At 38.2% G+C, this 24,611-nt stretch overlaps 1 pseudogene; it reads left to right on the top strand.

Annotated features, from left to right (window-relative positions):
• The first annotated feature begins 1,796 nt into the window (after nucleotides 1–1,796).
• Nucleotides 1,797–24,611, top strand: part of LOC118032457 (pentatricopeptide repeat-containing protein At4g14850-like) — a 63,951-nt pseudogene continuing 41,136 nt past the window's right edge.

The raw sequence follows: 24,611 nt of genomic DNA on the forward strand, positions 1-24,611 counted from the left end.
AAAATTAAAAATTAAGCAATGATTGTTGGTTACAGAAGTCCTATAAGTATAGGATTAATAAATTAGGAATGGGTTATTAATGTTTATACATAGTAAGTTGGTGATGAAATATAATTTGATATATTTTGAAGACTTGTGAACATAATAGCTTTACTATCTTTAATGTATTATCTTCCTTATTTCTTATTAATGTTATGTATATAGGTTTTTCACGAGGTGATGTGGAGCATTAAATATTGGCTTTGTGCTTTAATCTATTTATTTTGTGGGATGTAATACGTTTGCTTTATATGTAATTTGTATTATATGTAGATTGTAATTTATGTATCATAAAGATGTTTACTTTTGGTACTTATACATTTAAAATGTATGAGTAAGGAACTAATATTATTAAACTATTTGAAAAGAATATTTAGTAATTATAATCATGTATGTTTAAAAGATGGATGCATGGTAATATAATAATTAGTTCAATAAAAATCTTTTGAGTTTATAATTGTTTGTAGTTAATATGTTTTTTGTTGATGATGTACGGTTGAGAAAATACAATGAAGTATAGTTATGTGAAATATTGTTTGATGAGATGGGAAATGATCGAGGATGGTTGGATCAAAGTGAAAGTTTTGAGTATTGTGATTGAATGAAGTCTAGTCGATAACTTGGTAACTTCAAAAAACAAAGGAAACTTTGCCGAAATTTAAAAAAAAAAAAAATCCCATAATCTTAGACATACTCTTCTATACTTGACATCAGTAAAGAAATGTTTAAGCCTTCATAACATTATAATTTGAGAGTGTTATAGATTTTATCTAGATTCAAGGTAGATCTCCATTCGTGAGAAAATCTCTACTTTATCATGTTAAATCATAATCGTTCTAAAGCCCTAAAATTAACATTGCATTTATTTTCTATTTTTATATCTTTAATGCTTGAAGGTATACTTTATAATATAATTCTATAACCTTAAATATTAAAGTCTACATCTAAATCCTAACCTTTATTGCTATTAATTCATTTAATTTAATACTAATAGTATGCATTATGTTATAAAATTCATAACACAAATATAAATTAAACAAATTAATTTTTGTGGTATTTTTAAAATTTTAGTCAAATTCTAATAGATAATCATAAACTAGTTATGATACTCATTTATTCATTTTTTTATATATAAAATATGCATGAGAATTTTTTAGAATTTAGTAGTAAACAAGAAAAACAAAATATATTTTTGTCTTTTTGAAAGGCAAAAACGTTTTAGAATATCTAAAATTTTTGAAATTTAAAAAAAAAGCAGGTATTTTTAATACTGGGTTATATCTTACAATATAAGTTTACTACTCTAATATTAAGTGAAATGATTGGAAAAATATACGAGGGACCCATAAGTAATTTAAAAATGATCCATGATTTTTTTTAAAAAGAAATTTTAATGTCTGTTTGGCTGGACACTAAAATAAGAACAAATAAAAATAAAACTAGAGAAAAGGGAACCAAGGTGTGTTTGGAAAAAATACTCTTAATCTAAAAGCTTGGCTTGTTGAGCTGGAAGCTCGAGTTAAAACCAGTTTGGTTGGGCCAACAAACGGCCCACCAATTTACTCTCTCTCTCTCTCTCTCTATATATATATATATATATTATGAAATGTAAGAGGGTTGGACCGACCATATAAGTCGGGCTTGATCCAACTCAAATAACTTGGTCGCTGGCCTTGTGTGGTGATCAAGTTTGCAACAACAACCATACATGAATTGGAATTAATACATTTTGTACGAGAGGGGTAATTAAAATGAAGATGGGAGAAGAAGGCTTACCTAGCTTGGGAAGGCGTTTGCTGCAGCGTGGTGAGGTTGGAAGCTGTGAAGAAAATATCATTGTGACAGGTGGTGCTCACGGTGTTGGTGCAAACGAGAGCAAGAGATTATTGCTTGGTTGTTGTGGCTTTCGTGACCAGAAAAGAAGTCATAGATGTCACTGGCGCTGTCGCTTCCCCTGGCTAGAGATGTCTGCTACTGCAGATGCTTCAAGGAACCAAGGTTGTTGAGGCTTATAACTTCTGCTACTGGTCACAGTTAAGTCAATGGCTACTCATGGCTGTAACAGAGGAAAGATTCAAAGGGGCGGTGCTCCGACAGCCATATCTCCGACGACCACCGTTGGATCAAGCCAAGGTTTGGTTATGTTGCGCACTGAACTATTGTCTACATTCTGACTGGAGGGATCTTCTAAAGCTTCCGCCATTTAAGAAATCTGGACAATTGAAATTTTCTGGAAAACCCCCTAGTGCTGTCAAAGTTGCCGGCCCATTTTGCCTTGTTATACCGTTGGATCCAGACTATTTTTTGGTATGTTGTGAACATCTATATTGCCTACATTCTGTCCAGAGGGATCGTCCATATTGGATTCCTCCTGCGGAAGCTAGCCATTTGAATATTTCTGGAGAAATCCTTCTCGGAACAGTCAGAGCCGCTGGCATATTTCTCCTTCTTCCACCGTTGGATCAAGCTTATTTTTGGATATGTGATGCATCTGGTTATGATACACATTCTGAACGGTGGAGATTAGAAATTAAGCCTCCAACAACATTTTCTACATGTTCAACAGAAGGTCGTCATTCTCAGGTCAGTTTCGGTATAATTAAGATCTGTGGAGATCCAACCGTTAAACTGTGCTGATGTTTTAATATGTTATACATAACATGTGTATCTACCTTTGAACCGTTGGGATTTTTGAACTGATCGTTGTTCCAATCATAGTGCTGGTCGCTTATTAGTGCTTCTTGGACTGAGTTTTTGTCCTTAGAACGTTCTATCTAGTATTTGTATGTTGCCAAATTGTCTTTGTGTTCTGTTGTTGAATTTGTTCCAATGGTTAGCTCTGACATTAAACAACACAATGGAGTTAAATCTGGACATGCTTTACAATTAGAGCTCCAAGACATGCTAAATAGTCATGACATGAATCCTGTGTTGGGTTCTAAAGTTGATGAGTTAAAGGTTGGGTCTAAGCAACAAGAACAGCTACACCTTAGCCCCAAATTGAATTTTTTAAATGCTTTGAAGGGCTCTGATTTGATGACAATAAGGGTAGGATGTCCCTTGATATGAATCCAGTCCGTAACTTGCATTTTGCTCCCCCCGCAATAACTGATGGTCGTGTGACAGTAGCTCCTCCACTTGATGTGTTTGAGGATGGCTGTGAACTTTGGAAATCCACTCTAGTTGGTCATTTAGTGGGTCAGAAATTACCCTATCCTATTGTTAATTCTATTGCCAAAAGAATATGGGGCTCCCACGGTCTATCCGAAGTTTTATCTTGTGATAATGGATTCTTTCTCTTCACCTTTGATTCTGTCGATCGCGCCACTAATGTTTTGGAGAGAGCCCCATGGCACATGGCCAACAGACCTTTGGTGCTTAAACGTTGGCATCCGAACATGCAATTTTTGAAAGATGATCTGGATAGAGTTTCGGTATGTGTTAAGCTCTATAATGTTCCTCTCGAGTATTGGACTGTTAAGGGGTTGAGTTGTGTAGCGAGTGCTATTGGGGTTCCCCTTCATGCTGACCTTACTACATTGTTGCGTAAAAGGCTTAGCTACGCAAGAGTTTGCGTTGAGATAGAAGCTTCGAAAACGCTGGTGAAGGAATATGACCTTCACTATCCAAATGGGTTATTCATAACAATTTCAGTGGATTATGAATGGGTTCCTTCAAGGTGCAATAATTGCAATGTCTTTGGACATACCACAACGATATGTGCTACCAGTAAAGTTGATTATCGTACAATGGGGGCAGAGGGCAAAAGGAAAATAGGAGCTGTGAACTCTAAACATGCAGATAATAAGCAGAATCAGCTTCAATGACAGGTAGTTGGTAAACGAAATAAGGGTGTTACGATTGGTGAGAATGATTGTTTGGCATCTAAAGAGCTTAATTGTAATGAGAATGGTTGTTTAGCATATGCTTTACATATTACTAATTGTAATATGAATGAAACTGCGACATCAGATGTGCCAATGCTGGTTGTTATGAAGATGAAAATCCTACCTCTCCTCTTATTTTTGAAGAGCTTACGAGCAGACATGGTGCCGGAGGAAGGGGATGCATGTACTTCTTTAGATCAAAGTTCAACCATCTGTAATACAATTGCTTATGCAACCATGAACCTTGTTAGTCATGAGGTGAGTGTTGATATTGGAGCTATAGGAGGTGGTACAGGTAAGGAAGATGATGATAAGGAGTCGACGTCACTGATCCCAACAAGTCCGCAAAGTCCGATTTCTTCTGACGGGGAAACTTTTATTAATCAGTTAGCTAGCAAGGCTAGAGACTCTCTAGAGAAAAATAAAACGGGTTCTCCAGGCTTTTCAAAGAAGAGTAAGAAATCTGGCTCCTCGAGGAGGGGCAAGTCAAGGTAATCAGTGTGTTGCTGTTTGGTACTCCTCTCTATTTCCCTATGATTATTGGATGTTGGAATGGTAGAGGTTTGAATGATCCCATAAAGCATTCAGAACTGCGTCAGCTCATCCATCAAGAGAGGATGGTTTTTTTTGGTTTGGTTGAAACTCGGGTTAGAGACAGGAATAAAGATAATGTTTCGCAACTTCTTCTGCGTAATTGGTCATTCTTGTATAATTATGATTTCTCTTGTCGTGGTCGTATTTGGGTTTGTTGGAATGCTGATTTGGTGAAGGTGGATGTTCTGGGAATGTCAGACCAGGCTATCCATGTTTCTGTCATGATATTAGCTACCAATATTTGTTTTAATACTTCAATCATTTACGGAGACAATAATGCATCCGTACGTGAGGCTTTATGGTCTGATATTGTGAGTCGTAGTGATGGATGGGAGTCAACCCCATGGATTCTTATGGGCGACTTTAATGCTATCTGCAACCAGTCAGAGAGGTTAGGAGGGTCTTCTACGTGGGCTGGTCATATGGACAGATTGGAAACATGTATACGTGAAGCGAACTTGGATGAACCAATGTCCTGAGAATATGATTATGCGGAAACTAGATAGAGTGCTTGTGAATGAGAAGTGGAATATGCGCTTCCCATTGTCGGAAGCGAGATTCTTGCCTGCTGGTATGTCAGATCATTCTCCCATGGTGGTAAAAATCACTGGCAATGTTCAGAACATAAAGAAACCATTCAGATTCTTCGATATGTGGATGGATCATGACGAGTTCATGCCCTTGGTGAAGAAAGTATGGGATCAGCATTTGGGAGGTTGTCCAATGTATCAACTGTGTTGCAAACAAAGGAAGCTAAAGCAGGAACTTAAACATTTCAATAAGACTCACTTCTCCAATATTTCCGATAGAGTCAAAGATGCAAAAGATCACATGGATAAGGCTCAATAAGCTCTGCATACAGCGCCTGAGAATCCAACAATGCGTATGCGAGAAAGAGATGCTGTTCGTAACTATGCTTCTACTGTCAGGGCGGAAGAGAGTTTTTTCAAACAAAAGGCAAGGATACAATGGCTTAGCTTGGGGGATCAGAATACTAGCTACAATATTCTTTTGTCTCAGGAACTAATGAAAGGCTATCATACAACTACGGGTCCTGCTCGTTGTGCTATGAAAGTAGACCTGATGAAGGCTTATGACTCGGTCGGTGGGATTTCGTTGATGCTACGTTAATAAAAATGGGATTCCCTAGAACAGTCATTGATTGGATCATGGTTTGTGTTACATCATGTCAATTCTCAATCAACGTCAACGGTGAACTTGCGGGTTACTTCCAAGGGGGGAAAGGGTTGAGACAAGGTGATCCATTATCTCCATATTTGTTTGTCCTATGCATGGAAATCCTGTCAGGGCTGTTCTGCAAAATGAGTGCCAACCAAAACTTCAAGTTCCACTGGAGATGCAAGAAGGACATAATTTCTCATCTTTGCTTTGCCTACGACTTGATGATATTCAGCAAAGGGGATGTACATTCAATTCGTATGATCAAAAATGTACTCACAGAGTTTCAAGTTCTATCAGGTCTATATCCAAATCCAAACAAAAGTGACATCTTCTTGAGCGGTCAGTTAGGTGCTGAGAGGGAACAGATTATCAGTATTCTTGGGTTTAGAGAGGGGGAGCTTCCTACGAAATATTTGGGAGTGCCTCTTATCTCTTCCAGACTAAAGGCTGTTAATTGTAAAGGCCTCGTGGATCGAATTACCGCCAAAGTTCGACATTGGACCTGCAGAACACTCTCTTTCACAGGGCGAGTACAACTGATTATTTCAGTCTTATTCTCCATCCAGGTCTATTGGCATCTCTATTCCTATTACCTGGGGAAGTAGTGAAAAATGTTGAGCAAATTATGAGATCCTTTCTTTGGTCAGGTTCATATATGAGCACTACGAGGGCTAAAGTGGCTTAGGATCAGGTATGTCTTCCAAAAAAGGAGGGGGGGCTAGGCATAAAAAGGATAGCAGAATGGAACAAGATTGCCTTGTTGAAACATATTTGGAACTTGTGCAATGACTCAAATGGCTCAATCTGGTCTACTTGGATCAGATCCAATCTCTTGCGAGGTAGGAATTTCTGGACAATCAAGGCGCTAGGAAGCTGCTCTTGGGCTTGGGGAAAGATTCTAAAGCTCAGATCCTTAGCACGGCCGAAGATGAAGCACATCATCGGAGATGGAATGACAACCTCTCTATGGTTTGACAATTGGCATCCTCACAGCTCGCTCGCTGATACTTACGGTGAACGTTTCATCTATGATTCAGGTATGGAACACAACGCGAGAGTGAACATGCTGATTAATAACTTAGAATGGAGAATTCCTATCACTCATGCTATTGGCTGGCACCCCATTATAGAAGCTATTCCTTCCACATCTACTCCTAAGGGGCAAAAGGATGACATTGTTTGGTTGGATTCGCCAAATCAGAGTTTCTCGGTCAAAGTAGCTTGGGAACAACTAAGAATTCATCATCAAATGGTTGATTGGCATGACATTGTGTGGTTCAAGAATGTTGTCCCAAGACATGCATTTCTTCTTTGGGTGGCTATCCAACGAAAACTCTCAACGCAGGATAGACTTCATCGGTTTGGTATTCATGGTCCCAATAGGTGCTCACTCTGTCTCCGCAATAATGAAGATCACAATCACTTGTTCTTTGAATGCTCCTTTACGAAGGCATTATGGTGGAATGTTTGTGACAGATGCGACATTCCAAGAATGACAAAAAGCTTGGATGAATGGATTTGATTGGCCACTGTCTCTTGGCATGGCAAAAGTTTCGTCAACTTTTCTCGTAAACTGGGTTTTGCAGCTACAATGTATTATATCTGGCAAGAACGGAACACAAGAATCTTTGCAGATGTGTCTAAAGCTTTGAATTTGGTTTTTGATCAAATCGAATGTATCATTCGCGATAAGCTTGTTTTGATGAGGAATGTTCAACAAACAGATGAAAACATAAGGATCCAAAGACTTTGGAGGGTCAATAACATAGACTCTTAATTTAATGTTTAGCTGGTTGTTTTTGTACCCCTAGCATATCTAGTTGGTCTAAGTTTTTGTTTGGTTATGCGGCTAGCCTGTAGCCATTTGTTGGTTTTTGTTTCTGTCCACATTGTAAATCTTGGGTATGCCCATTATATTCTTTGTATCATTTTCTTTTAATACATAAGTCAGCTTACCAAAAAAAAAACAGAGGAGATGCGGCCGATGCTCATGACTGTAACCATGCTTGCTTAAGGCTGCTACGCGACCACTGTTACTTGAGGAGATGAGAGAGACATTGGAGGATGAAATGGCCATGGCTTGCTGCTGGTGCTGGAAAGGTGGTTTCCATGGTTGGGGAGTTGTTGTTTTTCTAAACATTTGCTTTGAAAGAGAAAGAGAGCTGAAGAAGGTCACAATTTTTTGCTAGAGAGAAGACCGAGTTTACTTTAGCTGCTGCTTTCCATGGCTGCCAGTGAGGTGGAGCTAGCTAGCAGTGCATGGCTATTTTTTTATGGTGGGAAGTGAATGGCTTGGTTATGGAGGTTTGCTGGTGTAAGAAACGGAGAAGAAAACAAAAGGCTTAACTAGTGTGGAGGACACTATTTTTTATATGGGAGAGATGGAGAGTTTTTTTTTATGATGTGTGGGTCAGGATATTTTTGTGTGTGCCTTCTCTAACTAATTCCTTTTATTTTTTTATTTTTATTTTTATTAATGACTCCAATTTCTCTTCTATTTTTGTGTGTATATAATTATTTAGTTATAAGAAAAAAGATTGTTCTTTTCCGCTCAATAGCTTAGTCCTTAAACAAACTTGGTAACCAAGCAACTCAAAATCACTTTGGTCATTTATTTTTTTTCTTTTGCATTTTTAGTCCCCTCGTCCATATTTTGATTTTTTTTACTTTCTTATTTTGTATTTTGATATTTAAAAAAAAAAAAACAACATCAACGTTGACTAGATGAGAAAAATAAATAATGATTTTGAAATGGGCATAGTTGAATGCATTTTTATTTTTTGGAAAAGGCAACGTCAACATCAATGCGTTAATAGTTGAACACATTGAAAATAAATTTTTGAGTTTTGAATTCTTTTGGAAATATGTTAAAACTGCCAAAAAAATCATGAACATATGTCAAAAACATATTGTTTGGGATTTTTTTATTGTTTTTTTTGCTATTTTTTGGATTTTTTTTTGAAATTGTTAATAAAGTGAGGTAAAATAAATCGGGTTATGATAGTTTTCCCCTCTTTATAATGCTTATGACAAAAAGTTTCATAAGAAAGTATATATAGTAAGTTCGTAAAGAAAAAAAGATAAAGAGATGTGAAAGATATTTAGGATAAAAACTTCAAAAGAGGTATACAGGTTCATAAAAACAAGAAGTGGTTAGTCCCTTTCAAAGTGATGAGATATTCAAAGATATCTTCAAGAAAGACAGATCTAACAAAATGTGTTAAAAACAAGAGCTTTACAAAGCGCATATGAAAGGTGATAGTGTCAAAAGCTTTATTCAAATGAGATAGGGGCTAAACAACGCACTATCTAAAAAATGAGGGCTCAAAATCGCACTTCAAAACTAATAGTGTCAAAAACATAAGTCAAAGGAGATAGGGGCTAAAACGCATTATTTGAAAGGCAAGAGCTTAAAGGAACACTCGAAATCTGATAGTGTCAAAAGCATTATTCAAAGGAGATAGGGGTTAAACAACGCACTATCTAAAAGGCAAGGGCTCAAAGATACACTCGAAATCTGATAGTGTTAAAAGCACTATTCAAAGTAGATGGGGGCTGCAAAGCGCACTAGCTTAGAGGTGATGGCTCAAAAACATACTAAAAAATTGATGGTGTCAAAAGCATTATTCAAAGGAGATAAGGACTAACCAACACATTATTTGAAAAGCGAGGGTTCAAAGGCATACTTAGAAACTGATAGTGTAAACCTCGGGATAATAAAGGTTGCGTAAATTGCAAACTAATTAAATGGAAAATAAAAGTGAAGAAATTCAAGCATTGGGTTAAATAAAAACAGGAATTCAGAAATTTTTGGATATAAATTTTCAGGTGAAATAATTCGAGACATTATAAATTAACCCAGAAATGTTGAGGGTTAGATTAAATTGAAGAAAATAAACTACACTAAAAGTTATGGGGTGGAATTATAAGAAATGAAAAGAGGTATAGCTTAATTATAAGAAGAAAAGGATGTGGGGGACAAAAATAATACACTTAAAGTAAATGGGGCCTAGTGCAAATAAGAGAAATTATAGAGTCTAAATACTCCTCTCCTCATAAAAAATGTGCAGCAACCATAAGGAAAGAAAAGAGGGTGTTTGTATCCATTCTTGCCAATCAAGAGAGAAACACTAAAATTTCAAGAACTCATCCAAGATTTAGGGTTTATAGGTAGAATAAATACTTGTGGGCAAGCGATTAATAAGAAAATTTGAACAAGAAGAGAATATGGAGGGTTGGCTGTCATTAGAGAAAAAAATTTGGTTGAAGATCGAAACCTTGATTCTTATCAGGTAAGGTGTTCTACACATGTGGGAGTCGAAAATTTTTGACTGGTTGAAGATCGAAACCTTGATTCTTATCAGGTAAGGTGTTCTACACATGGTCTGATAAGTTATTTCAAATTTGATTATGAATTGATGCCTTGATGTTGAATTATAGATTAGGGTTCTTAGACTTGAATTGGGGAAAAAATATTAGTTGTTAAAATTAAGTAAATTCATGTATGGTATATAATTAGAAGTATGAAATTATGATGATTTGTCAAAGAAAAGGTATGGGTAATTAAGTTAAGGATGGCCGGTCATATAATAAAAAAAGGGGGGGAAATTGTGGCTTTTCCTTATGGAATCGATTATAATAGGTTGTTTATGGATGTTATGTGTAAATGGAAAGGTTGACAAATCTGGACAATTTTGTCTCCTGACTGATGCAGATCAACCTAACACCAAGCGTAATCATGCCAACGATCCATTGGAGGTGCCAATTGGGCCAATCACAATAGCTAGGGCAAAGAAGCTTAAAAAAGCATTGAATGAGCTTGTTCAAAACTTATGGAGCAAGATGGACCTAGAAGGGCTTGGGACATTTAAGGAGCATGAAAGACAACCTTTAATTCATCTAATTCAGGTCCAAGAAGAGCCCAATTCGTGTGGAACAAGGGGTTGATATGTCTGGCCCAATACCAACCTTGTTAGGCTTGTTTTTTTTCCTAATGCTACAAGAATAAAAAGCTAGCAATTTATTCTCCTAATTAAGTAAGGAAGTTGGCCATATCTTATTCCTAAAGAGGGGAGGACTATTTAATGCTTTTTCTAACATAGGAAGGAAAGTAATTAAATCAGCAACAAAAGAGGAAATTTGTTTTCTTATTTGTCCAAGTTAAACAAGGAAATCCAAGCTAATCAAGGACATCAAAGGAAATGTGGCAGCAACACAAATTTGATTCTAGCATATTTAGGATGGTAATTTTTGAATTTTTATTATTTTCCTCTTAGTTTTTGGGTTATTATTACTTATTTGGGTCAATTGTAAGTGGGCTTCATATAAGTCCACCTAAGGGGGGTCCATTAGGGTTTCTTTAAGTCTAGAGTCAGTATAAATAAAGGCTTATCCAAACATGTAAGGTTACGCAATATTCAGATCAATAAACTTCTTTGCTGCACTTGTGTGTTGGTAGGACAATCTCCCTTCCACGGTTCTCTAAAGAACTGAAAACAACTTATTGAAGAACAACTGGCTACGTGGCGTCATCCTTATACTTCTCCTTCGCGAATCAATATTTGTTGGATGGGAGTTTACGTTTCTAATAGTGTTGGTGCCTAGGTACAAGTTATCTTTGTGTCACACTCCTATCAAACCTGATTTACTTGGCTTTCTAGGAATTGATGTCTTTGCGTGTGGGTTGCGTGACCATGTGATCATGAGGTTCACATCACTAACTTTCAGAGAGATTTTGGGTAGAAGAATAAAGGAATTAGGATCAGGTTCCTTCACAGAAATTGTAGTTTTAAATGTTGACTAACTACATAAATTGTTCTTACTCAATTTGGAGCTATAAAACTCCAGTTAGGGGTCACCAATGGAGACTGGGTCATGATAGACTAGGATGAATAAGAAATCCTTATAAGAAAATGATTCTGAAACATTAATGAATCACCGCCGCACTTGTAGATTATATTGCAGCTCATTAAAGATCCTTGTGGAACTAGGAAATTCCCAAAACCAGCTGCCACATCCTTGTAGGAAAAGAATCCTAAACAAATAGGAAGTCCACAAGTCGAATGGAAGTAAATAACAAAATTTGTACAGCCTTTGTTGACCAGTATTGCGGTTCCTTACCGAACTCCGATTGACCTGAATTTTTAACCCAAGGTAGTAAAACATGTTTGAAGAGTCCACATAAAATATTAGCTCGATCCAACGATCGGATTGAGAATTATGAACCTGGATTGTTGTGCTTTTTACACCAAAATCTGAATCTAACCTTACTTGGGTCGTATCATAGGGCTGAACCGTATCATTCCCTCCCTCTTCAAGAAGATTCTCCCTCGAATCTTGAATAGGATCAATAGCGACTTCAGTAGCCTCTTGTTTAAGCCTTCAGAATCCCCTTATTGCAACACCTTTCTCCAACAACACGGTATAGAAGTAGTGACTGATAATAATTTCAAATAAGCACGCCGTACTAACGACTTGCGTACATACTTTTGATGATAACCACAACGAATCTCCTTCATCTTCCATCCTTCTGGCACTGTACCTCTTTTTCCTATGAAGCTTAAAGATCATAGACTGAATATAAATTTTAAATTGATTCTGAGGTGGTTTGGTTATGGTTCACCAAGAGTTGTGTTTCTGCCGCAAAAATTGAATGATCCTTCAAATTTCAACAAATCCCTCTTTAACTATGCTTTTGTTTATATATAATATATATATATGTATATATATATATGTATATATATATGTGATTAGAGAAAGTAACAAGATGAATTATAATAATTATTTTTTTGCTTAGATGACGCAGACACGAAGAACAAGATGGACGCAAACACTAAAAAACTTAAGGGCACACTAAAAAAAAACGAAAATAACATAATTATATGACCCTGTTTCGGAGCCTAGCTCTCATACCAACTGATGCGAACCTCGTGATCAAGTTGTAATGCAACCCACAATGAAGATTGAAATGTGATCCCGAAAAGCCGCAACAAGTTTAGAGTGTGACACAGTGGAAACCTGCCCCAAGGCACCAACACTGTTGGAATGAGTAGAATGACGCCAAGAAGCCAGTTAATCTTCGATAAGTCAGATTCAGTTCGTTCAAGAATTACTCTCACACGTAAAACTGAAAAATTCAGAATAATAATCATCAAAGCTACCGAAATTTTGGCTTACATGAGTTTAAATAGTTCTTGAAAAATTAACCCTAGTGGACCCCTTATGTGGATTTATATGAGGTCCACTCAAAATTGGCCTGAAAACCTAAACTGAAAAGGCCCATAACTCTCAACGCAGGATAGACTTCATCGGTTTGGTATTCATGGTCCCAATAGGTGATGCGAACCTCGTGATCACGTGGTCACGCAACCCACAATCAAGATTGAGATATGATCCCGGAAAGCCGAAACAGGTCTGATAGGAGTGCGACACAATGGAAACCTGCCCCAAGGCACCAACACTATTGGAATGAGTAGAATGACGCCACGAAGCCAGTTAATCTTCGATAAGTCAGATTCAGTTCGTTCAAGAACTGAAGAATGCAAGAATCACTCTCACACGTTAAAACTGAAAAGTTCAGAATAATAATCATCAAAGCTGCCGAAATTTTGGCCTACATGAGTTTAAATAGTTCTTGAAAAGTTAACCCTAATGGACCCTTTATGTGGACTTATATGAGGTCCACTCAAAACTGGCCCAAAACCCTAAAATGAAAAGCCCATAACCCTAAAATGAAAAGCCCATAACTTAATCCAAACAAGCCTTGGATCCTAGCTTAAAACAAAGTATGAATTAAGCCCAAACAAGCCTTGGGCTGTAGCTAACAAAATAAAATAAAGCCCTTATCTCATGGCCCAAATAAGGTTGTATTGGACTCCTCTTCCACATGGATAAGATGTACTAGGATCTCCTCTTGATACTCCAATGGACCTTCCAATTCTGACTTGGTGGAAACCTTCAAAACCAATGCATTCAATGCGTCTTTCAATGTCTTTGTCTTGGACCGAGTCATGGGTCCATTTGGAACATGTAATGGGTCCTTGCTGGTGTTTCTGGGCTGGTCCGCATCATCCCCTCTCTCCTCGAAAGGATTCGACCTCGAATCAAAATCTGTGTCAAACAAAGTAAGATCAGCAACATTAAAGGTAGCACTAACACTATACTCACCTGGAAGGTCGATTTTGTATGCGTTGTCATTGATTCTCTCTAAAACCTGAAAAGGACCATCACCACGAGGCTGTAATTTTGATTTCCTTTGGTTAGGAAATCGTTCCTTACGCATGTGCACCCATACCCAATCACCGGGTTGGAAAACAACCAGTTTACGTCCCTTATTTGCTTTAGAAGCGTAAAGTCTGTTCTTTTTCTCTATTTGTAGTCGAACTCCCTCATGGAGTTCTCTCACCATCTTTGCCTTCTTTTCACCATCTAAACTTACCCTTTCTTCAAAAGGTAAGGGAATTAAGTCCATAGGAGTTAGTGGATTAAAACCATAAACAATTTCAAAAGGAGAAAAAGTAGTAGTTGAATGCACAGTTCTATTATAAGCAAACTCAACAAAAGACAAACATTCTTCCCAACTTTTCAAATTCTTTTGAATTACAGCACGTAAAAGTTGGGATAATGTTCTATTCACTACCTCAGTTTGTCCATCTGTTTGAGGATGGCATGTTGTCGAAAATAAGAGTTTAGTTCCCAACTTTCCCCATAAGGTCTTCCAAAAGTAACTAAGGAACTTAACATCACGATCTGACACTATACTCTTAGGAATGCCATGCAAACATACAATCTCTCTAAAGAACAAGTCTGCGATATGAGATGCATCATCTGTTTTATGGCATGCAATGAAATGCGCCATTTTAGAAAACCTATCTACCACAACAAAGATAGAGTCTCTACCTTTCTTTGACCTAGGTAAACCTAAAACAAAGTCCATAGAGATATCTACCCAAGGTTCAGTAGGCACAGGTAGTGGTGTATATAGTCCATGCGGTTGTACTCTAGATTTTGCCTTTCTACAAGCAATGCACTGTTCACAAATTCGTTGCACATCTCTTTTCATCTTTGGCCAATAGAAATGCTCATGCAATACATCTAAGGTTTTCGCAACCCCAAAGTGACCCATTAAACCACCCCCATGTGCTTCACGAACAACCAATTCACGCAAAGAACTAGCAGGAACACACAATCTATTTTCTTTGAACAAATAACCATCCATCAAATAAAACTTACCGAAAGTCGAATGTCCACATGCATTATAAATCTCAGCAAAGTCAGAATCATTATCATACAATTCCTTCACATATTCAAAACCTAACAATCTAGTATTCATGGTGTGTAAAAGAACATACCTGCGCGAGAGTGCATCAGCTACGATGTTTTTTTTTTTTTTTGGTAAGCTAACTTATGTATTAAAAGAAAATGATACAAAGAATATAATGGGCATACCCAAGATTTACAATGAGGACAGAAATGAAAACCAACAAATGGCTTCAGGCTAGCCACAACAAAACAAAAACTTGGACCAACTAGATATGCTAGGGGTACAAAAACAACCAGCTAAACATCAAATTAAGAGTCCATGTTATTGACCCTCCAAAGTCTTTGGATCCTTATGTTTTCATCTGTTTGTCGAACATTCCTCATCAAAACAAGCTTATCGCGACGATTCTTCGATATGTGGATGGATCATGACGAGTTCATGCCCTTGGTGAAGAAAGTATGGGATCAGCATTTAGGAGGTTGTCCAATGTATCAACTGTGTTGCAAACTAAGGAAGCTAAAGCAGGAACTTAAACATTTCAATAAGACTCACTTCTCCAATATTTCCGATAGAGTCAAAGATGCAAAAGATCACATGGATAGGGCTCAACAAGCTCTGCATACAACGCCTGAGGATCCAACATTGCGTATGCGAGAAAGAGATGCTGTTCGTAACTATGCTTCTACTGTCAGGGCGGAAGAGTGTTTTTTCAGACAAAAGGCAAGGATACAATGGCTTAGCTTGGGGGATCAGAATACTAGCTACTTTCACAAATCAGTAAATGGTAGACAGAATAGAAATAAGCTTCTCTCGGTTACAAGGGAGGATGGAGAAGTCGCTGAAGGACACGAGGCAGTCAAATCAGAAGTAATTGCATACTTCCAGCGTGTATTGGGAGTGAAACAAATGCCTAGGGTCCTGAACGAGGAAGTGATGCAATCGGCAATTATTTACAAATTGTCGGCAACTCAACAGCATGTACTAGCACAAGATGTCACAAGAGAGGAGATTAAGCATGCTATGTTTAGTTTGAAAAACAACAAAGCTCCTGGTCCAGATGGCTTCAACGCAGGTTTCTTCAAAAGAATGTGGCACATAGTGGGGGAAGATGTAATCAACGCTGTTAGCTCCTTCTTCCAGACTCGTAGAATGCTTAAAGAAATGAATGCTACATCCATTTCCCTTATCCCTAAAGTTGCTAATCCTACGAGGTTGACAGATTTTCATCCTATATCTTGCTGCAATACAGTATACAAATGCATCACGAAGATTCTAGCTGGGAGAATGAAAGTTGTTTTACCATCCTTAGTAGGTCCGTATCAAACAGCTTTTATCTCTGGACGGAGAATCAGCGACAATATTCTTTTGTCTCAGGAACTAATGAAAGGCTATCACACAACTACAGGTCCTGCTCGTTGTGCTATGAAAGTAGACCTGATGAAGGCTTATGACTCTGTTCGGTGGGATTTCGTTGATGCTACGTTGATAAAAATGGGATTCCCTAGAATAGTCATTGATTGGATCATGGTTTGTGTTACATCATGTCAATTCTCAATCAACGTCAACAGTGAACTTGCGGGTTACTTCCAAGGGGGGAGAGGGCTGAGACAAGGTGATCCATTATCTCCATATTTGTTTGTCCTATGCATGGAAATCCTGTCAGGGCTGTTCTGCAATATGAGTGCCAACCAAAATTTCAAGTTCCACTGGAGATGCAAGAAGGACAGAATTTCTCATCTTTGCTTTGCCGACGACTTGATGATATTCAGCAAAGGGGATGTACATTCAATCCGTATGATCAAAAATGTACTCACAGAGTTTCAGGTTCTATCAGGTCTATATCCAAATCCAAACAAAAGTGACATCTTCTTGAGCGGTTCGTTAGGAGCTGAGAGGGAACAGATTATCAGTATTCTTGGGTTTAGAGAGGGGGAGCTTCCTATGAAATATTTGGGAGTGCCTCTTATCTCGTCCAGACTAAAGGCTGTTAATTGTAAGGGCCTCGTGGATCGAATTACTGCCAAAGTTCGACATTGGACCTGTAGAACACTCTCTTTCGCAGGGCGAGTACAACTGATTAACTCAGTCTTATTCTCCATCCAGGTCTATTGGGCATCTCTATTCCTATTACCTGGGGAAAGTAGTGAAAAATGTTGAGCAATTATGAGATCCTTTCTTTGGTCAGGTTCAGATATGAGCACTACCAGGGCTAAAGTGGCTTGGGATCAGGTATGTCTTCCAAAAAAGGAGGGGGGGCTAGGCATAAAAAAGGATAGCAGAATGGAACAAGATTGCCTTGTTGAAACATATTTGGAACTTGTGCGATGACTCAGATGGCTCAATCTGGTCTACTTGGATCAGATCCAATCTCTTGCGAGGTAGGAATTTTTGGACAATCAAGGCGCCAGGAAGCTGCTCTTGGGCTTGGGGAAAGATTCTAAAGCTCAGATCCTTAGCATGGCCGAAGATGAAGCACGTCATCGGAGATGGAATGACAACCTCTTTATGGTTTGACAATTGGCATCCTCACAGCCCGCTCGCTGATACCTACGGTGAACGTTTCATCTATGATTCAGGTATGGAACACAACGCGAGAGTGAACGTGCTGATTAATAACTTAGAATGGAGAATTCCTATCACTCATGCTATTGGCTGGCACCCCATTTTAGAAGCTATTCCTTCCACCTCTACTCCTAAGGGGCAAAAGGATGAGATTGTTTGGTTGGATTCGCCAAATCAAAGTTTCTCAGTCAAAGTAGCTTGGGAACAACTAAGAATTCATCATCAAATGGTTGATTGGCATGACATCGTGTGGTTCAAGAATGCTGTCCCAAGACATGCATTTCTTCTTTGGGTGGCTATCCAACGGAAACTCTCAACGCAGGATAGACTTCATCGGTTTGGTATTCATGGTCCCAATAGGTGCTCACTCTGTCTCTGCAATAATGAAGATCACAACCACTTGTTCTTCGAATGCTCCTTTGCGAAAGCATTATGGTGGAATGTTTGTGATAGATGCGACATTCCAAGAATGACAAAAAGCTTGGATGAATGGATTCGATTGGCCACTGTCTCTCTTGGCATGGAAAAAGTTTCGTCAACTTTTCTCGTAAACTGGGTTTCGCAGCTACAGTGTATTGTATCTGGCAAGAACGGAATGCAAGGATCTTTGCAGATGTGTCTAAAGCTTCGAATTTGGTTTTTGATCAAATCGAATGTATCATTCGCGATAAGCTTGTTTTGATAAGGAATGTTCAACAAACAGAGGAAAACATAAGGATCCAAAGACTTTGGAGGGTCAATAACATGGACTCTTAATTTGATGTTTAGCTGGTTGTTTTTGTACCCCTAGCATATCTAGTTGGTCCAAGTTTTTGTTTTGTTGTGGCTAGCCTGTAGCCATTTGTTGGTTTTCGTTTCTGTCCTCATTGTAAATCTTGGGTATGCCCATTATATTCTTTGTATCATTTTCTTTTAATACATAAGTCAGCTTACCAAAAAAAAAAAAACAAGCTTATCGCGAATGATACATTTGATTTGATCAAAAACCAAATTCGAAGCTTTAGACACATCTGCAAAGATCCTTGCGTTCCGATACAATACACTGTAGCTGCGAAACCCAGTTTACGAGAAAAGTTGACAAAACTTTTGCCATGCCAAGAGACAGTGGCCAATCGAATCCATTCATCCAAGCTTTTTGTCATTCTTGGAATGTCGCATCTGTCACAAACATTCCACCATAATGCTTTCGTAAAGGAGCATTCAAAGAACAAGTGGTTGTGATCTTCATTATTGCGGAGACAGAGTGAGCACCTATTGGGACCATGAATACCAAACCGATGAAGTCTATCCTGCGTTGAGAGTTATGGGCCTTTTCAGTTTAGGTTTTTAGGCCAATTTTGAGTGGACCTCATATAAATCCACATAAGGGGTCCACTAGGGTTAATTTTTCAAGAACTATTTAAACTCATGTAAGCCAAAATTTCGGTAGCTTTGATGATTATTATTCTGAATTTTTCAGTTTTACGTGTGAGAGTAATTCTTGCATTCTTCAGTTCTTGAACGAACTGAATTTGACTTATCGAAGATTAACTGGCTTCTTGGCGTCATTCTACTCATTCCAATAGTGTTGGTGCCTTGGGGCAGGTTTCCACTATGTCACACTCTTATCAAACTTGTTGCGGCTTTTCAGGATCACATTTCAATCTTCATTGTGGGTTGCATTACAACTTGATCACGAGGTTCGCATCAGTTGGTATGAGAGCTAGGCTCCGAAACAGGGTCATATCATTATGTTATTTTCGTTTTTTTTTAGTGTGCCCTTAAGTTTTTTAGTGTTTGCGTCCATCTTGTTCTTCGTGTCTGCGTCATCTAAGCAAAAAAATAATTATTATAATTCATCTTGTTACTTTCTCTACTCATATATATATATATATATATATATAAACAAAAGCAGAGTTAAAGAGGGATTTTGTTGAAATTTGAAGGATCATTCAATTTTTGCCGCAGAAACACAACTCTTGGTGAACCATAACCAAACCACCTCAGAATCAATTTAAAATTTATATTCAGTCTATTGGGGGTGCGTTTGCATCATATGTAAAATTTGGGCTTATTCTGATATTGTTTTCTTGAGGTTTTAATTCGAGGTTCAATTCTGCCGCATAAACACTACTATTAGTGAACCATAAGAAACCACCTTAGAATCAATTGAAACTTCATATGATGTGTATTGGGGATGAGATCGCACCATATATTAAATTTGGGCATATTTTGATATCGGCTTCTGGAGGTTTTAATTGGAGGTTCAATTCTGCGCAAACCAATCATACAACGAGTTTGGGTACCTAGAAATAAGAGAACGACCTATAAATTGAGTTTTGGTGATTTCATAGTATTGTAATACTACATATTAAATTTGAGGTCATTTGGATATCGGTTTCTTTAGGTTCCTGAACTGGGTCTTGTCTTGTCGTAACGGGCCTGTTTTGTGTTATCTTTCAAAACTTGTTTTGTTTCTGTTGATTTCGTTCCTGCCATTATACTATTATCATATTTTGATATTTGGCTGTTGTTTGAGTCATTTTCATCACTTTCGCATTTGTTTGTTTTTTTCGATAAGTTCTGGTCCAAACAAAAGACAGATTCATCTTCTTGTCCCCCCTATCTGTCAGAGGAGGATTGTAGATCAACGATGTGAAAAACTAAGTCATGGTTTGGGGGTTTTAGAACGAGAAGGTGATAAGTGTAGAAGATTATTCTATGATCTTCAAGCTTCATCGGAAAAAGAGGTACAGTGCCAGAAGGATGGAAGACGAAGGATGATGTGCCGTGAATGATTTGGAAATCGGCAACAATGATTATAATGAAAATGGATGAAGGATGGGTCTGGTTGTGTTGTCTTTCTTTTGGTATTTAGGCTGGATTGTAGTGATTTAAGGTAAATAAGATGGAGATAGACTAGAATGATACTTTGATAAGTCGATCTGGACGCCACAAAGATCAATCTAGGATTTCGACGCCACACTCTTTGTGATTGAAGAGTGATAAGTCAGGTAGGGTTCTTCACAAAACGAATTTGGAAGAACAACTCTTAATTCTCTGAATTAAGTTTTCAAATCTTGGCCAAAAGTGTTTTCTTCATATTCTGATACATATTTATCTTTGGAACATCCCTCCAAAGTTAGGTGAATTCAACATGACAGAAGTCAAGCCTAAAAACTAGACTTTTAATAAAGCAAGTAGACAAATTTAACTAACAGACGTTTTTTTTGACATTTCTAAAACATATGCAGACTAAATTTAAAACAGCCATAACTTTTGACACAAAAGTCCAATGCAATCATGGTTGGACAATATAGAAAGATCACGTTCTGAACTTGAATTTTACCTACATAAATCTTGTTTTCACATGCATTGGATGACTTCAAATTCGGGTTCAAATCCATCTACTGTTCTGACCGTAAACAGCATCAATTCCTTCACTTGCATTATCAATCCAAATACAAGTAGCCCAGCATGAAAAGAACCATTAAGGGCTTTTCCCATCTCCAAGTTCCAATTGTAGGCAAATAAGCACCCTTGAACCAATTTCAAACTGATTGCTAATTTTTAACTCCGACGCAGCTTCAATCATTGCAATTTGATTCGTCAAGGCCCGTTGTAGTTGTTTCGCTCTCGCTCTTGTCATTGGACCATATGAATCCTCTTGCATATTAGATTCAGCTTTACGAGATGGATTATAATTCCCATGATGCACATCATCAGCCCCGGGTTGAAAATGATTTGTCCTCAAATCAGAATCGTCATCATCATCCAAGTACGGAGATAAGTCTTTCACATTAAAAGTAGCTGATACGTTGTAATCACCAGGAAGATCTGCCTTATACGCATTGTCATTCACCTTCTCTATAATACGAAATGGACCGTCAGCTCTTGGCATGAACTTGGACTTACGTTTGCTTGGAAATCTGCCCTTGCTAATATGAATCCAAACAAGATCTCCAGGTTCAAGCCTGACCATCTTTCGCCCCTTGTTAGCTTGTTTAGCATACTTTGTTGTTTTCTCCTCAATATGTAGTCGAACCTCAGTTTGTGGATGACATGCCGTACTGAAAAGTAACTTTGTTCCAAGTTTCCTCCAAAGAGTCTTCCAAAAGTGGCTTAAGAACTTTGTATCACGATCAGAGACAATGCTTTTAGGAATTCTATGCAAACGAACAATCTCTTGAAAGAACAAATCAGCAACATGTACTGCATCGTCAGTTTTCATACAAGGAATGAAATGGGACATTTTGGAGAATCGATCAACCACCACCATTATTAAATCCTTCCCACGTTGTGTTCTTGGTAATCCAAGTACAATTTGAAAATCGACTTTAGAAAACAATACAGCACCATGCAACTCATCAAGCAAATCATCAAGTCTGGGTATAGAAAATCGATACTTAACTGTTATTTTGTTGATAGCACGGCTGTCCATACACATCCTCATGGTACCATCTTTCTTCGGAACAAGCAAAGTAGGTACGGAACATGGACTAAGTGATTCTCGCACATAGCCCTTCTCTAAGAGCTCACCGACCTGCCTTTGAATCTCTTTCGCTTCCTCTGGATTACATCTGTATGCTAGTCTATTAGGAAGTGAAGCTCCCGGCACCAAATCAATTTGATGCTCAATACCACGAATAGGTGGTAATCCTTTAGGTAATTCATCTGGAAACACATCTTTAAATTCTTCAAGTAATTCCTTAATCTGTCTTGGTAAGTCCAATCCTTCTACTTGTAGTAGTTGCTTTGCCCAGACCATGAAAACAATCCCTGTTGCGGCTAATGCTTGTTTGATGTCTCCTTTTTTGGCTAACAACAGCCCCTTTCGTGATGTCACCTCCTTTTGTTGGCTTCGTAACTGATCCTCTCTAACTTGTTGAGAACTCAGTGGTAACAGGTTCACCTTCTTTCCATTCAGCATAAAAGAATAAGTGTTCTTTCGTCCATTGTAGGTCACATCCTTATCAAACTGCCATGGACGACCCAGCATCAAATGGCTAGCTGACATTGGTGCAACGTCACATAAAACCTCGTCGTGATAGGTTTTAATGGAAAAAGGTACACGAACTTGCTTTGTCACCCGAATCTCCCCATTCTCATTCAGCCATCGCAAACTATAGGGTCTGGGATGTGGAAGGGTATTTAAACCCAATTTCTCCACCAAGGTAGTTGACGCAACATTAGTGCAACTTCCATTATCAATGATCATCCCGCACACCTTATCTCGAATCTGACATCGAGTATGAAAGATGTTCTCGCGTTGCTCATCACTAACGTCAATTTGTGCATTCAGAACCCGTTGAACAACCAACAAATCTCCCTTCACTGGTTCGAAATCCTCTTCTTGTTCAGCCACTTGTACCTGATCTTCGTCTTCAGTTTCAACCTCATCTCCACTGATCAGCTCTCCATGATCCCCATGCAAAATCATCACCCTTTTATTTGGACATTCCGAAGCAATATGCCCATGTCCCAAGCACTTGAAGCACTTGATGTCCCGAGACCTCCTAGGGTGTTGAGGTTCTGTCACCTTCTCCTTTCCCTTCAAAGAATCAAAACTGGTATTCCCCTTGCTAAACTCCACCTTCTCACCTCGTTTAGGCGTGCTCCATGTTCTTGTAGGCGTAGAAACAGCCCTTGTCGCGCTTGACGTAGTTACACTAGTTCGGACACCTCCTCGTCTCTGCTGCCTCTCTACTCGGGTTGCAAGCTTTATAACTTCCTCAAGGAAGATGTACGGTTGTAACTCAACAACATTAGTTATATCCTTCCTCAACCCTCCAAGAAATCTAGCTATTGTTTGCTCTTGAGGTTCCATCAATTCACATCGAATCTGCAGCAATTCAAACTCTTTCACATACTCTTCCACAGTCAAAGATCCCTGTCGCAAAGTCTGAAGTCTGATGTATAGCTCCTGTTTATAGTAATCAGGAACAAATCTCTTCTTCATCACTCTTTTCATAGTTGCCCATGTTGCAATCTCCTCCTCTTCATCCCTTCTCCTCTGAATCTTTACGTTTTCCCACCATAAAAGAGCATAATCTGTAAACTCAAGTGCTGCCACCTTGCACTTCCTTTCTTCAGAATATTTCATACCATTCAAACACCTTTTCAACCTTCTGAATCCACTCCAAGTATTCCTCAGGTGAACTACTTCCTCTAAACGGTGGAATCTTAAGTTTGAGACCATTAGGAGGATTATAATTTTGCCTTCTTGGTCTGACCCTATCATCAGCTCTCATCCCCATTTGGATCTTCGTCAGCTTCTATAATATCATTTCGTGGCACCCTAAGTGCTTGCCTCGGTTGGGGTTGCAAATTATTTCTTTGCATCCTTTGCATAAGGGTATTCAACTGTTCACGAATTCCAGTCATCTCATCCCGAATCTCAGCATGAGATCGTTGTAAGCCCATGACCTGTGCCTGTTCCAAACTTAACCCTCTTGGCAAATCTTCTTTATCTCCAGCCATAGTTAAGTCTGTCAACCTTAATTCCAGCAAACCTTTCTTCTTCTTCTTCTTGTTGTTTTTGGCTCCTGTCTTAGATCGCAACTGATGCTCTGATACCAGATGATGTGCCGTGAATGATTTGGAAATCGGCAACAATGATTATAATGAAAATGGATGAAGGATGGGTCTGGTTGTGTTGTCTTTCTTTTGGTATTTAGGCTGGATTGTAGTGATTTAAGGTAAATAAGATGGAGATAGACTAGAATGATACTTTGATAAGTCGATCTGGACGCCACAAAGATCAATCTAGGATTTCGACGCCACACTCTTTGTGATTGAAGAGTGATAAGTCAGGTAGGGTTCTTCACAAAACGAATTTGGAAGAACAACTCTTAATTCTCTGAATTAAGTTTTCAAATCTTGGCCAAAAGTGTTTTTCTTCATATTCTGATACATATTTATCTTTGGAACATCCCTCCAAAGTTAGGTGAATTCAACATGACAGAAGTCAAGCCTAAAAACTAGACTTTTAATAAAGCAAGTAGACAAATTTAACTAACAGACGTTTTTTTTTGACATTTCTAAAACATATGCAGACTAAATTTAAAACAGCCATAACTTTTGACACAAAAGTCCAATGCAATCAT

Source organism: Populus alba, chromosome 5 (assembly GCF_005239225.2).
Source record: "Populus alba chromosome 5, ASM523922v2, whole genome shotgun sequence".
NCBI lineage: Eukaryota > Viridiplantae > Streptophyta > Magnoliopsida > Malpighiales > Salicaceae > Populus > Populus alba.